This window comes from Meriones unguiculatus, chromosome 9, assembly GCF_030254825.1.
Source record: "Meriones unguiculatus strain TT.TT164.6M chromosome 9, Bangor_MerUng_6.1, whole genome shotgun sequence".
Lineage (NCBI taxonomy): Eukaryota > Metazoa > Chordata > Mammalia > Rodentia > Muridae > Meriones > Meriones unguiculatus.
The window spans coordinates 20807504-20824998 of NC_083357.1; positions in this window are offsets into that span (position 1 = coordinate 20807504).

The following is a 17495-nucleotide window of genomic DNA, read 5'->3' on the forward strand; positions in this document are numbered from 1 at the left end:
TCCAGCTTCCAATAGTCGTCACTCAATAATTATTTGTGTGTCCCTCGTTCATTATATATCAAGTTTATTTTAACATATATACCAAATTTTAGATTATATTTCCTTTTAATGCTTTAATCAGCAGTATTTTTAGAAATTTTTAGTTTAAAAAGACTCTTTCTCTTGAACTGTGTTTGTTTTAAAACATAAAATCTTATCACGAGGAAATATACACATCATTGCAATCTTAATTTAGGTCTTAATATGGTCCAAATGTAGGTAATCTGTTCTAAATTCTCTGAAAACACGACTTTACGTGATGAGAATGAAAGACTACTACCCTATCACATGTGTGTTTTTTCTATAAAATATTTCACTGGTTAAAATGATAGGGAAGAGTTTTTAAATATTCAACAAATTGTCAGAAGCTTTATTTATCTTTAAAATTATGACTCTTACCATATTTTGTGTGTGTATGTTTTTATGTGTGTGAGTAGTTTTAAGTGTGCACACGTAGGTCAAAGTGCCAATTTTGAGGTAAGAACGAAACTTGCTGGAGATTGTCTAGTTACTTCTCCCATGTGAGCCCTGAACTATCTTTGTTTCCAGAGATGATTAAATCCACATTCTGAGCAGAAGTACACATTGTTCCTTCATGCTTGCATTAGTACTACAAGAGTAGAGCTCTTCTTTCAGGGGTGCTCTTCCATACTTCCTAGCCTATAGTTAGTAAGTTGTAAAATCACTAAGTGTAATTTATCCTTGCTCATAAAATTCAATTAACCTGGTATGTTATGGTAGGATCTGGGGTAAATCGTCAGCAACAACAACAATACACACACACACATACAGACACACACACCATTTTCAAGGGAATATTTTATGCCTAGTGTTTAAAAGATAATGAATATAAACACATTGAATGATACAGGTTATCCATTAGTGTCTTTTGGCCTTGTTTATTTTATCTTTATTTTTTAATTGTGGCTGCCGAGAAGGCATTTGTTCTGATTTTCTTTTTAAAGGGACAGATTCCTAGATTCTTAGAAACTTTAGTGAAGATAATCTGATACTATCGCAACTATCTGCATAAAATGTACCTATCTACTCATTGTTACATTCTATGGCGACAGTTTATAATTCCAGTATATCAGTGGTATCAATTCAGATCAATCCCTACCATTTGAATTTATTCCATTTTCTTCAAGCTGTCTTCTTAGGTCTCTGGAAGCACATTTAAATATGAAGGCAGTAGAAAGCTAATATTATAAGCCCTTGTTTATTCTGGAGAATATGAAGTGATGGGGTTTCATAACTAAAATATTTATTTTGTATTCCTACATCTATCACTGCGACAGATTTTCAACATTGTACATCAACTCATTACAAAGACTGATATAGAGAACATACACATTCACATTGGCTGAAAGTTCACAGTTGAATGTCCACTTCTTATCCTGATTGTCCTACAACTGTGCACATGCAGTGCATGAAAATAAATTAGTAAAATGGTGGAAGTACAGTCGGGGAGGCAGCAAATGGTTCTGCTCTCTTTCTACTGCCCCCAACCCCTGCTGCTATGCTGAAAGAAGAGTTCCAACACCCATGGCTCCTCAGCCTGCCTTCATCATACACACATGTTACCTGTTATGTTTGAGGACCCATTACCCAAGTACTTAATTTAGATTTGTGAAACTGACAGTCTTCTAGCATTGAGTTATAGCAATTATAAAAAATCAAGGTATTTAGGCTACATTAGGTTTGTTATTACAGGTTGTACATTATAAGTAGTGATTAATAATAAATAATTGTATAATCACATGACTTAAGTTATGTCATAATATTTTTTCTCTGTATTTTATAGCCATTATATTTAACAGCAACAAACACTGAAACAGTGAATGATATTATGGAGAAGGTGGTGACAATGATAGGAATGCCTGTAAGTTACTTTCAAACAACTTCAAGTTAATATTCAATTTTGTTTTTGAGTTCTGCATATGTGCAGATGTGCATATAAATGGATGCAGAAGATACTTGATCATGACTAATTTGCCAATCTTATATTACAATATCCTTCAGTATATTAAATCATCTAAGGTATAATAATAGTCTTTAGAGAGAGACTTTGTTTTCTGAACTGTTGTCTAAGGTTCATGTGAAATAAAACTCATACCCCAATGGCATTGAGCTACACTTTTAGTTTCACTAGCTAATGGACATTGATTGTAATAAATAATTGAGATTTGTTGGCCATATGCACATATCTGGTTTAAAGGATGCCAATCTTAGAGGAAAGTAGGTTTTTCTTTTCATTTAAATTACATCGTACTTCCTCTTTGGTATAATTTCTTCTCTTATCCCATTCCTTCTATTTTCATTCTTGTCTGTGTTCAGGTACCGGTGTATAAGATTTGAATGGTTTTTCTTTTTCTTTTTTTTTTTTTCTTTGAACCTTTAGTAAATCTTTAATAAATATGTCTCTGTTCTTTCTGCATTCATATCAAAAAGTGTATAACCTTTTCTTTCTGTTTTAAATGTGCATGTATATCTCTGTGTAATTGTCACCAGCCAACAGTGACACCTGAATACCACCTTAGAGAGGGCTGGGAGAGAAAGAGACAGGGTGACACAGAGGACACCAAGTCTATGCTTTGTTCAAGGTGTCGATTTAATGGACGTCAAGTTAACACTTAAGTAGGCAAAAAAGTACAAGCAGTTTCTCAAGTAGGAGCTTTACTTGGTCAAAACATAGGAGAGCTCACTCAAGGTTACACAGAGCCTGCTGTTTGGTTACTATGGTTGCACAGAGTTTCTCGGGGTCAGAGCAGTCTGCTTTAGGACCATCAAGGTCAGTTTATGAGAAACTGGACTTTGGAAAATAGCCAAAGCCAAGAGGCCGAATTTCACTGCTCAGATGCCAATAACTCCAAATTTGCCCTTAACTCCAAAAAGGCTGCCACATGTAATTACATCTCTCTATCTGGGTATGCTTCTCCGTATGTGTATATGTCCTTCTCCATCACCTTATATGAGTTTGTAGATCTTTGTCAGGCTGTCTCTCTGTCTCTCTGTGTTTCTCTGCTTCTATCTCTGCCCCTCTTTCTTTCTGCATGTGTGTGTGTTTTTGTGGACGGTTTTGATGTGGGTTTCTACCTGAGTGTGTATGTCTGCTAGTTTTACCACTTAAGAATCGTATAGGGCATGACAATGGCTTGTAATCAGCAATCAACAATAAGTAAAATTATTGATTAGTCCAATTAGAGCATATTTTCACTTTAGCCAGTTTTTAAGGTGCTAAATATTTCAAGAGCATATTCTATTTAAATGATTATGTCAAATGGATTCATGGCACTGTAAGCAGTAGCTATGTTGTGGAACTTGTTTTCAACATCTGGCCTATATTCCAGGTTGGACACATATCCTCCTTCTCCACAGATTGACCATGTCTAATGAAAGCCAAAAGTTTACTGTTTTGTTTTGTTTGTTTTTCATTCCTAGGCACTCTGAAAGCTTCTCTGTTTTTATTTTTTGTTTATTTGTTGTTGTTTTGTTTTCTTCTTCTGTATTTCCTTTTCTCTTTGTTTCTTTGTTTGTTTGCTTTTTCCTATATTGTTTATTGTTGCTGGATTTGCCCAAGTCATCATAGCCACTGTGGGTGTAAGGCACTCTGGATAATACATTATGTAAAGGCATCAAATTATAGTTCAATGTTCCACTTACAGGCTGGACAGACAGATGTAAGAAATCTTAGTTGACCACATTCTTGGTTAATGTGTATGGCTGAATGGAAATTCTTAGGCCATAATAATTCAGATCCAATTACAATCAGTAGATCTGGGCTCCATCAGAGATGAAGTACTCAGGATTTTCTCCTGAAATCAACCCTATTTACTCAAACCTGTGGTTATAAAACAAATCATTAATACTGCTCTTATAAACATTTCTGCTAAAGAGATGAAACTGGTTAGGAAAGAAATGACAAGACTTTTCCAGAGTCCACTGTCAGATGATTTGTGATTTTTTTTAACCCCCTAGAATGTTCAAGATTACGAACTGTGGTTCTGTTGTGGCCATAAAAAAACTCCCAGACCACTGCAAGGTGAGTGGCAGAAATAAGATATCTTGAGTTCAGTGTACTAATCTTGAATTCCCAATGCTTACATTTTTATTTTTAAATTTAAATACACATTAAAAACAAAGAAACTTGGAAATCATTGTATTCATTTAAGTCATAATTGACAATAATTTAATATAACCTTCAGACACATGATAATTTCTCTTTATGTAACATTTTGAGGTCTGGTGAAAAATTAACTGGAATTTTCCTGTGCTTTTTCCATTTGAGAAACAAGTGTTCTAAAAAGACAAACAAAACAAAACATTGGTTGTCTTGTTTCTGGTGAAAAAAAAATCATTTGTTGAACATTAATAAAAGTCTAACCAGCTAGGGAGGTGTTTCAGTGGCTCCCAGCATCCACATGGTAGGTAGCTCACAGGCATTCAAAGCTTCACAAGGATTTGATGCTCTCTTTCAACCAGCTCAGGTACAAGGCACAACATTGTACACAGATATACTTGTTAGCAAAACACTCACATACAAAAATATGTCTAAAATTAAAATGTAACACTTTTAAAAATACTCTGCATGCTCCATAAAATGTGAATTGCGTTTTGGACAGCAAATCTGAAATATAGTCATTTCTGTGAATCTAATTAAAAATATTCAGTTCACAGTCTTTCCACTAACAGAATTTTCTCCCATTGCATGAGAAACCATGTTCATATTCCTGGAGCCTTCCCGACTGAATCACCTCCTATTCCATATGCTGTGATTCTCTAGAATTTTTCACCAGATAATTGGCAAATATGTAATATTAATAAAATCAAAGAATGCATTAATGTAAGAATTATGAATATGAAAATGCCAATGATCAAACAAGCCTGACTTTCTAATTTTAGTTTATTTTCTAAATTTTTAAATTAATTACAGTATTCCACTTTGTATTCCACCTGTGGCACGCTCCCTCATCCCCTTCCAATCCCAAGTTCATTCCCTCTTCTCCAATCATGCCCCTCTCCCAGTCCACTGTTAGGGGAGGTCCTCCTCCCCTTCCATCTGATCCTATTCTATCATGTCTCACCAGGACTGGCTGCATTGTTTTCCTCTCAGGACTGGTAAGGTTGTCTCCCTCCCTCAGAGGGAGATGATCAAAGTGGCAGACACTGTGCTCATGTCAGAGACAGCCCCCTCTCCCCTTATTAGGGCACCCACCTGGACACTGAGCTGCCATGGGCTAAATCTGTGCAGTGCTCCTAGGTTATCTCCATGAATGGTCGTTGGTGAAAAACGGGGAGATAGAAAGACCTGGACAGGACAAGAACTCCACAAGGAGAACAACTGAACTGACAATTCTGGGCCCAATGGTCTTTTCTGAGAATGACCGTCTAACCAAGGACATTCTCTTTAATTAATTCATTAGTTTATTCAATTTACATGTATGTTGTAGTCGATTCCAATCTTTCCTCCCAGTCCCACCCTCCCTCCTTCAGACACACTCCCCCACTTCTGAGGAACTGGGAGACTCTTACCCCAATACCCAGGCTCCTCTGGTATCCTAAACACAATCTGTGGAACATTCTTGACTATTCAAAGTGTAAAGTAAAACTAAACTACTATGACTTTCTACAATACTTATTTTTAGAGTTTTAGTGTATTGGATATACACATGGGGTATAATATATCCACACTTTGGATCTTTTCTTGTTGTTTTGTTTTAATGGCAAAGTGTACTGCAGTTATGTATAGGAAGGTAAGGGTCTGTCTCTTAATCTCTGTCACTAAAATTCTCACTGTCAGTATAATTCTCACTGTCACTATAATCAGTCCTGAAAATACAGACACATGCCAAAAAAGAAAAATTCTGGTCTTTGTTTTTTGTTTTGTTTTAATTTATTTATTACATCCCATTTCAGCCTGACCCCCAACCCCCTTCGTCCTGTTCCTCCCCTCATTCCTCCTCTTTTGTATTCTCCCCTCTCATTTTTCTTAAAGGAGGGACCCTAAGTGATATGAAACATCCAGGGAACTCAAGTTCCAGTCCTCATTCACTATCGTTGGAACACAGTTCAAGAACATAGTTGTTCAAAGGAAATTCTGAAAGATTTTGAAAAAGCATCAGGAAAAACAGACTAAGGTGTTGAAACCTCAGTTTCCTTGAAAGCACTGAACTTTTCTTAAATGTGTTTTCAAGTCCCTCCCAGGTGAAGCAGACAGGACTAGATTTGTTTCAACTTTTGTTATTCACATGCCTCTATGGAAAAACAAATTTTTGCCACATGCTGCTTGTCCTTGTGGTTGTAGACTCTACCCAGGTGACTCCGATTCTCTGAATGAAATTGGCTATCACATGAAACTTTCATCTGCCTCATTTTTAGGATGAACTTTCTAGGAGCCATGCCCCCAACTAGAAAGTTACACAAGTGCTGTGTGTCCAGGATGCTAAATGTGTTTTGTACAGCAAACAGCATCAACCTGACCATTGGCAGAAAGAACAGCAGCTGGAGGAAGGAGAAGCCATTCTACTATACTGCTCCTGAGAACACTGTCCTCATACAGGGAATGGAAATGGATTCTTTATAAATGTGGCATACATCAAGAGAGAGAAAAATATGTACAAAGCAGTGTTTCCCATGGCGAATAGAATTACTTAAAGAGTGCAGGCCCCCAAACCATATAAACATCTTTCATTTTATTATATACAAAGGGTGGTAAATATTCAACCTGATTAATACAAATAAGGACAAATGAAGTAAGCTTCTAATGATGTAAGAATCTTAATGACATCAAGGTTGAAGCTGGAAGGCTTTAAAACTGTCAAAGGGGAGAACAGCAAAAGCCCAAATCCACAAACACACAGTTTAATGATGGGCCTTATGTTCTCCAAACAAAGCGAAAAGTTTTCATTTTCTTTCCCATTTTTATGAGTTCGCAGTTATACAGGCTTACTTTGTCAGAGTATCCCAGAGAAAGTGCTAATGCTCTAGGGTGTCCATTGTACTGTGTCCATAAGTACAAGGGAAATAATATACAGCAGTGCATGCTAAATCCTATTGGCAGGTTTGCTCACACTTTTTACCATTAGTTTTATATTCACATTGTCTTCCCATAGGACATGAGATCCCACAGGTCATACTTTTGAAGAACATAGAAAATAATTTCAAACAACGGGAGAGGAACATCAAAGCATTTCCATCCCTACCTGGAGTGTACGGGAATCATGACAACTTGGAGGATTATGGACGCTTTGTCTTAAAGATCAGAGACCCGGCAAAAAAACAAGAGCAGAGCAGTGAGTTGATGCTTCCTTGGAGTGCCCTAATCAGTTCCCACTTCTATTCTGCATAATACGTCAACGCCCAGTGTCATTTTCTTGCATGAGAAAAGGGGCACCATAGAAAACAAAAACATACAGCATTACAGCTCAGCTCAGGTTCATGAGCACACTAAATTGTAATGTCCAGATTCAGCTAGTTTTTAGGGAGAACTTTTTAAAAGTAATTTACATATTAATCACAATTTATTCATTTTGTATCCAAAATGTAGCCCCTTCCCTCCTTCACTCCCAATCCCATCCTTCCTTCCTCTTCTCCCATGCTCCTGCCCCAGTCCATTGAGAGGGGCCATCCTCCTCCATTTCTCTGTGACCATAGCCTATCAGGTCTTATCAGGACTTGGCTGCATTGTACCCCCCCCACATCAGGGGAGGTGATCAAAGAGCCAGCCACTGAGTTCATGTCAGAAACAGTCCCTATTCACCTTACTAGGATACCCGCTTGGACACTGAGCTGCCATAGGCTACATCTGAGCAGGGATTCTAGGTTATCTCTTGGCATGGTCCATGGTTGGACTATCACTTTCAGAAAAGACCCCTGTGCCCAGATTTTTTTGTTTCTACTGTTTACCTTGTGTAGCTCCTGTCCCCTCCAAGTCTTTCATCTACCCCTTCTTTCATAAGATTTAGGGATAATTTTTCATTTCCAACTTTCAGGTAGATAGTCAACACAGGGAGGAATGCCAAGGCACTGTGTACATGAAATTGTGTGCACACATCTTTTGTCCCATGAGAATATGATTTCTAAGAGCTGGATCCTCATATGTTCCTTATTCTGTGGGTTTCATGAACAGAGCAGAAAATTCCCTAATAACTGCAGGTAGACAAACCTATAAGGAATGTTATACAGAAAAGTTAAATGTATGGAATGGAAGATAATTTATTTCTGGGCTTGTGTGAAAATGGCCTTAGGCTCCAAGGCCAGGCTTTAAGCTCATTTCAGTTCCCACATCAAGGATGTTCTACATGTGTCTTTTAAACCTGGCTCTGGAGTAGAAATTGTACTAATATTTATACACTGGAACATTTGAATTTATTTTACTGTTTTTCCAAAATATAATATGCTTCTGTTCTATAACCTCCTTTGCTGAACTTTCTCCAATCCTCTCATGCACTTCCCTTGATGGCTTCCAATTTCTTGTCTTCTTTACAAAGATAGTTGAGTATGTATGTTTTAGCACTCATGCATACACACACAAATATGCAAACACACTCACATATATTACTCATCTATCCAATAATACTTGTGTGTTTAGGCCTGACTATTTTGTGTTAGACAGTCACCAGTATTTTCTACTCTGAAGAAACCTATATTATGTTTTATGACTATTTTTTTTTTACTCTTATTGCATTTGTTCTAAGTAACTTTTTTAAGATTTCAATTTGGTCTCCTATTTTAAAATAAATCTTAGATGAACAAAGAAAAATTTTAAATGATCTGTTTATTTATTTATTTATTTATTTTTATTAATTACACTTTATTCATTTTGTATCCCCCTATAAGCCCCTCCCTCCTACCCTCCCGATCCCATCCTCCCTCCCCTTTCTGCATGCATGCCACTCCCCAAGTCCACTGATAGGGGAGGTCTTCCTCTCCTCTTTTCTGATATTAGTCTATCAGTTCACATAAAAACTGGCTGCATTGTCCTCTACTGTGGCCTGTTAAGGCTGTTCCCTCCTCAGGGGGAGGTGATCAAAGAGCAGGCCAGTGAGATTCTGTCAGAGGCAGTCCCTCTTCCCATTACTATGTAACCCACTTGGACACTGAACTGTCATGGGCTACATCTGTACAGGGGTTCCAGGTTATCTTCATGAATAGTCCTTGGTTGGAGTATGAGTCTCTGGGAAGTTCCCTGTGTTCAAATTTTCTTGTTCTGTTGCTCTCCTTGTGGAGTTCCTGTCCTCTCCAGCTATTGCTATTTCCCACTTCTTACATAAAATTCCATTCACTCTGCCTGACAGTTTGCCATCAGGCTCAGCAACTGCTTTGATAGTCTGCAAGGGCAGAGGCTTTCAGAGGCAGGTTCCTAGGTTGTTTCCTGTTTTCTTCTTCTGGCTTTCAGAGGCCCTCTGTAGCAGGTTCCTAGGTTGATTCCTGTTTACTTCTTCTTCTGATGTCCATCCTCTTTGGCCCCCTGCATGCTCCATCTGAAAGTATGCCTACATGCCAAAAGAAGGAAATAGATCACACTATAGATCGTTGCTAGCCACCTTGATGTTGCAGAGAATTGAACTCAGGACCTCTGGAAGAAGAGCTAGTGTTCTTTACTGATGAACCGTCTCTCCAGGCCCCACAAAGAAACTGATCTCAGATTTGAGCTGAAACTATGGGAACAGGAGTCCAGAGTCTGGCAGACAAAAGTAATCGTGCATATTTCCTCATGAAGGGCACATGCTGATGATTAACAAAATTTGACTCAGTAAGAAAACTAAGAATGGGAAGAGATGAACTGAGACATTGAGGACAATAGAAAACTTTCTAATATGAAAACCAGTGAAGGTAGCTGTGGAAAAGGACATGACCACTGAAGCAACTGACTGTACATATATCTCAGGAAGTTGGTTCAAATGTGTATCAAGTGCCTCATGATGCAATGTAGGAGTTATCCAATATTGTCTTGTGAGAATTCCAACAGGCAAACTCATTTCATGTCTCTAACATTACAGACAGTATAGAGTATAAGGAAAAAGAATATCCACACAATACAAGATGACTAAGCAATATTAGTATGTGGGGAATGTTCTATTACAAATAATGTGTTTGTTCATTACAACAGCACTTCATGCAATTGTAATTGTTTTGTATTTTTGAGGTTGTATAAATTATACTGCTCCATGTAATAATCTCATTCTGTCTTTAGATGTGGAGGAAAAAAAACTGAAGAAAAGTTGGCCCCACATGAGTTCGCTCTTTCACAAGGGCTCTGTGCCCCAACCTGACAAACTGGTGAAAAAGCAAGCAAAATTGTTTAGAAATAGTCTAGTGGCTATTTGTAAGGACAGAAATCTGCGCTATTCATTATTGGTGGGTCTTATAAGGTTCTTTTCTGGCTGTCTTAAGGATAAGATCTGCTTCTTAAATACCCCTCCCTAGCCTTCAATTCTGTCCTCAAGTTGAGAAACTATTGTGATTCTAAGGGTTGGCTTCAGAATAGGGAGGAAAAAGAGGGCTATTCACCTGAAACAGGTATTGGGAAAGTTGGGTTTAATCTCTTTACAATGGTGGACAGCCTGATAAGAAAATGTTGCCTGGGGCTTCAGAGTTCTCATTAAGGTGGTATGAGAACAAAAAGAGATGGAGGCACCCAAGCAGTTCAAGGTCCTCTTCATCCATGCCAGCTTTTGCATTGCACCAGTGAGCAGGGTTGGTCTGGTTCATAAGAAGCAAAGAGTGCCCTGTGCTGTCGATGAAATGACAGGTACTTCCCTTTCTTCCTCTCAGGACATGCTGTCAGTCATGAAGAACAAAGGGCCGAACACTGAGGGTATTTTTATGTTACCAGCTAATGTCACTTCAGGCCAAATTTTGAAGGAAAAACTTGACCATGGGCAGTATGTAAATTTATACATGGAAGATGTTCATGTCGTTGCTGCAGTCCTAAAGGTAGGGTGATTACTTGTGTCATCTACCCTCAGATTCCTCTAGGGCTATGTCAGTAGTTTCTTCATAATGCATTTCCCGACGGACAGTAGATACCACTGGTAGAAATGTGGTAACCTCAAAGGTTCCCCTGATTTTCACAACAGAAGGAATAAGGAATCCAGCATAAAGCAGCCATCATAAACTGTAATGTAATGAAGAATATTCCATCCTCCTCATGGGACAAATGAGGACCCATGAGACATATTATTTCAAAATAATAATAGTGTGTGCGTGTGTGTGGCGGGGGTCATTTCATATACACATGTGTCACCTGGTATGCATGCCTAGTCACATGCCTTTGGTACCAGTGTTCTTCAATTAGTGTCACTAGTTTATTTCTGAGAGGCAAGTTTTTCTTTTTCAATATACAGCATGTGTCTCCTTCACATATATCTTCATTACAGATCCCTTTAAGATCTCAGGATCTCTCTCTCTCTCTTTCACACACACACACACAGACACACACACAACTGTACTCAAATACAAATCTTCATGACAGGGAAGTAAGTGTTCTTAATCACTGACATATCCCTTCAGCTCCATAAAATGATATTTGTATTTTATTATTAAAATTAAAATTCAATTACAACATTTCATTTCTTCCATTTCTTTGTTCTAAGATTCTTTCCCAACACCCTCACACTTCCTGTCAAATACATGGCCCATTTCTTTGTTATTATATAAATACATATAAATCCATAATATGTTCAAACATCCTGATGAGTCCCCTTATGGTTGGTGGTATATGTATTATTTCTGAGCTAACCATTCAGTATTAGATTACCAATTATGGATTTATATTGGGGAAAGACTAATTTTCTCACACTCAGTAGTATTTATGTGCATATAGTTCTTTGTCTAGAGTTTGGCTTCATGACATTTCCTCATACAACTAACTTGGAGGATGTTTTTCGTCAGGTATTGTTAAAGCAACCATATTGTTGGACTATCATGACTGAAGCCTGCCCCTCATTTTTAGGAGACCCAGATTTAAGACAAATTATCTGATTCTCTACTTTAGAGTCTTTCTGAGTCTTTTAACTGAAGTTCCTTGAGCCCACTGTTCAAGAGTTACCTCGCATATGTGTCCACTGGGCTGTGAACCACGGGAACATTAGTTTTCTGTATTTTGAACAGCTATAGTTTTCTGTAATAATCTCATTCCATTGCAAAGAGAACCTTTGATGAAGGGGGTAAGAGCTACATTATCTGAGAGTATTAGCTTATATATTTAGAATGCCTTTAAGACAAGTCCTTCTCCTCTAATAGGCATGACCTTAGTTGCAAGGTTTCCAGTACCGGGCATGGTTTTCTGAAGCTGAGAAACCACACAATTACTTAACACACTTGTCAATTTTGTGGTTCATAGGTGCAGTTATGTAGGATTACTTTTTCCTGGCCCCAAGGCTCTACTGTAGCTTGCATAACACCTTTGAATACTGTTAAACCTAGTCCTCAAGGAGGAGCTTTACATGTCAGCCCCAGCTTAAATCTTTCATCCCCTAAGTCTGAAGTGCATGGTGTGTTCAGCAATGGAGACTTATTGTCAACTTCTGTGATCTACCCAAGGGTAGGAACAATAGCATGTATACTTAGAAGAATCTCTTAGACTCTGAACCATGTCGAATGTGATTTTTCAAGCCCGGTTCTGGGATGTTTATTAGTCTTCGTCCATTGTGTGGAGCATTGTTATCCTTAATTTTAATTTTTATGTATACTTAATACAAATAAACTTATGTGAGTTATATGCAAGTTTGCTAAATAAAACAATACTGTGATTTTTTTATAGATTTTTCAAACAACCTGAGTGACTTTTGCTGTTCCCTTTCTTTCCTTCTGTATTTGTTTCTCTTTCCTCCTGAATTAAAACTCTGCCTACCCAAGTTTATAATACATAGATTTTTAAACAATAAGCAAGAATTATTCTTTCAATTATTCTATAATCAAAACAAACCGGAGGGCTTATGAAGTACTCTATTCATTTACTGGCCATAACCCTTCCCATCTTCAAACACGTTTACTTTGGGGTTTGTCTGAAAGGATGACTCGATCTGTGTGCCCTTCACTGTTATGCTATTAATGCAGTTTAGTTATTTATCATGCCACATGAGAAACGTTTTCTGCATGTAGTCATTTTGGATAGGTCTGCTTTATAATCTCATTGAGAAAGAATAATTTGAATTTTGATTTCTGAAAATTAAATTGATTTATGCAAAAAAAGAGTTATGGAATAATAAAAATAAATTGTATAAATACCTTGAAGAGAAAACATTACAATAGAGTAATAATTCATACTGATGTATGTTAAGAGGTTTTAATTATGTTAATATTTAATTATTTTTTTATATTTTGTGTCCATTAACATTTGCCTGCATATGGGAAGGTGTCGGATCCCTGGAACAGGAGTCTCATACAGTTAGGAGTTGTCATGTGGGTTTTGCTAATTGAACATGGGTCCTCTAGAAGAGCAGCCAGTGCTCTTAACTGCTGAGCCATCTCTCTAAATCCATATATCTCTGAAAGTAACCGTTTCTGTTACTCAGTATTTCCATGACCTCCATTATGATATGGTTACATGATAAATGGCAATATTTCAGAAATACTTTACAGCAGATCAAGTCATCTATCTTATAGGTATATAAAGGACTCAGGTATTGCCTATATGAGGTACACACTGAGTGATTTGATAATATAGCAACAGCATATATTAACAAACACTACACTTTCCAAATTTTTCCTCATAATACCTTGTCACATTCTCAAAAAGTTACCTTACCCTATTAATAAATATGGTGTCAGCACCACATAGAACTAGCCATGTTGAACAATGCAGATTGCCAAAGAAGGTTTGAAGCATCTATTATATACTTATGATATAAGGAGATGGTAACTGAGAGTTTCTTCACTGGTCTATCCCAAGTACTTCAAACCATGCCTGGTATATAGGCCAGCTCTAAAAATGTTGGGCTACTCTAGAAATTTCTGAACTGAAATCATAAGAATAGAGTGGTACTTTTCCTGAAAGTTAAATCTGTGAGACCTATACAAAAGGCATGTGTCTGGAAACTATCAAGGTGATTTGAATTCTTCTCCCTGTTTTTGAATGACTCAGCAGGAAGGTTCCACTGAGTTTTCTCTAACAAAGAATTATCCAGATTGTTGCTGTATCTCCAGGGTTGAGCTATAACTTTAGATTGCTGTTTTCCTGTCCTGAGCTCTGAGTTCACACACTCATTCCACTATGGATCACAAAGTGTCACATTCCCAGGTTTCTGATTTTTATTTACAGTCATTACAAAAAAAATACACATTCCATTTCCTCCACCACTTACAGGATGTCACTAGAAACATTTCCTCTCAAAGTATAAATTACACAAGTAAGTCCAGGCTTACTCAGCCTTGGCTTTAAAGTATGGGGACACATGCAGTTAGATCACTTGATGAGAAACCATTAAGGTTAAAAGCAAAAACCTTTGACTTGCAGAGTTTACCATAATGTGTCTCTTGATGTCATTTAAAAATAAGAGTTGAGCTGGGATATTGGTCCCTTCAGTGTGTGCTAGTTGGCTCAGCTGTCCAATAGAGGCCCTTTGAGCCCAGGGAATATCTCTCTGCAGTAGCAGCACTACTGAAAGATCTGCTTTTACATTTCTAGTTTTGATGGGCCAAACTTAGCAGACTTCCATGTCAATGACGGTTCTACCTTGGGCACAGGTTGAGAGCTATGACAAAAGTTTTGATTTAATTTATACTTTAAAGTAGTTTATGTAATTTCTTTGATTAATATCTTTTTTCACAAAATATTTCCTTTCTATGTATATAAGGAGTTCTTACAAAACCTTGAAAATAGTCTGATGACAGCTGGACTCTATGAGGAGTGGCTGAGTGTGCTAGACTGCCTCACAGAACAGGAGCAATTGGCTGCTGCAAAAAGGTAATTCCTTGCTAATTTCTTAAACAACATCAACAAAAGCAGACATAATGTTTGCTTAGACACATTAGAGTACATATCAGAGAATTGCTTAGTAAAATTAATTACTGACACTAAAATTGACAATTGTTCACACACCAGAAAGAAATGTTAAGAAGAGTCATATGGTGAGTCACAGTGTCCCATGCTCATAATCTCAGGATTCATACAGAAGTTAAATTTGTCTTTTTTATTGTTTGTGTGTTTCCAAAATCTTTATTTGCAAAAGGAATAACACTTGAGAGCATGGTTGTAAGCAGGGAGACAGATTTATAATCTTAAGGTAGTGTTTTCAAAATCCATGCTTAAACTTGGGGCCACACTGCACTGTCAAACATTCCAAGAGAGGAAGCAAGAGTGAATAGCAACTTCTTTGGAAAGGCTGTCTGGGTGCAAAGATATTCTTAGATAAACTTGTGGCCCAGGCAGGAAGCTTTTTCCCTGCTGTTAATGGAGGACTGATGTTTTAGTTTGCTTTATTTGTATAGTACAATTTATTCACTTTGTATCCCAGTTGTAGGCCCCTCCCTACTCCCCTAAATATGCTGTGCATACTTTCTCTTTTTCTCCATTACCCCTTCCTCAGTCCACTGATTGGGAAGGTCCTCCTACCCTTCTGCCTGACCTTAGCTTATCAGATCTCATCAGGACTGTCTGCATTGTTTTCCTCTGTGGCCCAATAAGACTGCCCTGCTTCATGAGAAGATGATCAAAGAGCAAGCCATTGAGTTCATGTCAGAGACAGCCCCTGTTCTCCTTACTAGGAAGCCCATTTGGAGACTGAGCTGCCATGGGAAAATCTGTGCAACAGTTCAAGTTTAGCTCCTTGAATGGACCTTGGTTGGAAAATCAATCTTAGAAAAAGACCCCTGTATCCATCCAGCTTTTTTGTTTCTGTTGCTCTCCTTGTAGAGGTCCAGTCCCATCCAGGTCTTTCTATCTCCCTCTTCTTTCATCATTTTAGTATGTGTATCCTATATTATATCTCTAATATCCACTTATATGTGAGTATATACCATGTGTGCCTTTATTCTTCTGGGATACCTCACTTGGGATGATCTTTTCTAGTTACCACTATTTGCCTGAAAATTTCATGATTTCCTTATTTTTTGTTGAGTACTATTGCATTGTGTAAATGTACCACAATTTCTGTATCCATGCCTCAATTGAGGGACATCTTGGTTATTTCCAGGTTCTGGCTATTACAAATAAAGCTGATAAAAACATGGTTGAGCAAAAGTCCTTGTTGTATACTTGAGCATATTTTGGGTATATGTCTAGGAGTGGTATAGCTGGATCTTTAGTTAGCACTATTCCTAATAGTCTCAGAAAACACCAGACTGATTTCCAAAGTGGTTGTACAAGTTTAAATTTCCACCAGTAATGGAAGAGGGTTTCCCCTTTCTCCACATCCTCTCCAGCATGTATTGTCATGTGATTTTTATTCTTTCCTATCCTAATGTGTATAAGGTGAAATCTCAGGGTCCTTTTGATTTGCATTTCCCCAATGACTAAAGATATTGAGCATTTCTTTAAGGGTTTCCCTGCTGTTCAATATTCCTCTATTGAGAATTCTCTGTTTAGCACTCTACTCCCTTTTTTAATTGAATTACTTGATTTGTTGCTTTTTAACTTCTTGAGTTTTTTTATATATTCTGGTTATTAGCCCTCTGTCAGGTATAGGGTTGGTGAAGATCCTTTCCTAGTCTGTAGGATGTCGTTTTGTTCTGATGACAGTGTCCTTTGCTTTACAGAGCTTTTCAGTTTCATGAAGCCCCATTTATTGAATGTTGATCTTAGAGCCTGTTTTGTTGGTGTTCTGTTCAGGAAGTTGCCTCCTGTGTCAATGAGTTCAAGGCTCCTCCCCACTTTTTCTGCTAACAGGTTGAGTGGTTCTGGGTTCATATTTAAGTCTTGTATCCACTTGGACTTTTTTTTTTTTTTGCAGGGTGATAAATATCGATCCATTTGCATTTTTCTAATGTAGACGTTTAAATTTGGAGAAATATTCCAATAACATTCCTACTTTCATTTTGTTCTCATAAAACCATTAATAAGATAGAATTACCTTGTGCCCATTCTTTATTTTTGCAAATCAATGAGTAAAATTTACTTGTTGAAAGTAACTTGTCATTGGGTTCAGTCTTCTAGAAAAAGTGCCACCTGTGAATGCCCTTCTCATCATACATCTCTTCAGAATACTTCACACAATTTCTAAAAATTCAGAAAAGAATATGATGTGCAGTGACCGGTTAGCTTTATGCCTAGCCCCAATTCTGCTCTGGAGACCTGGTTCAGGATTCGGGGAGAAATTTTCCAGAAAGGTAATGATGCATATATTTAGCTATAAGATTAACACATCTACAAAGAGAAAGGAACAGAGGATTATCCTGGAAGTCTGTTTTGGTTTGGTTTTGTTTTAAATAAATGTACCCTTGAATTATTTTCCTCTGGGGAGGAAGAATCATTGGTTTCTTTTAAGTAATTAGACTGAAAGTGGCTGTTTAAA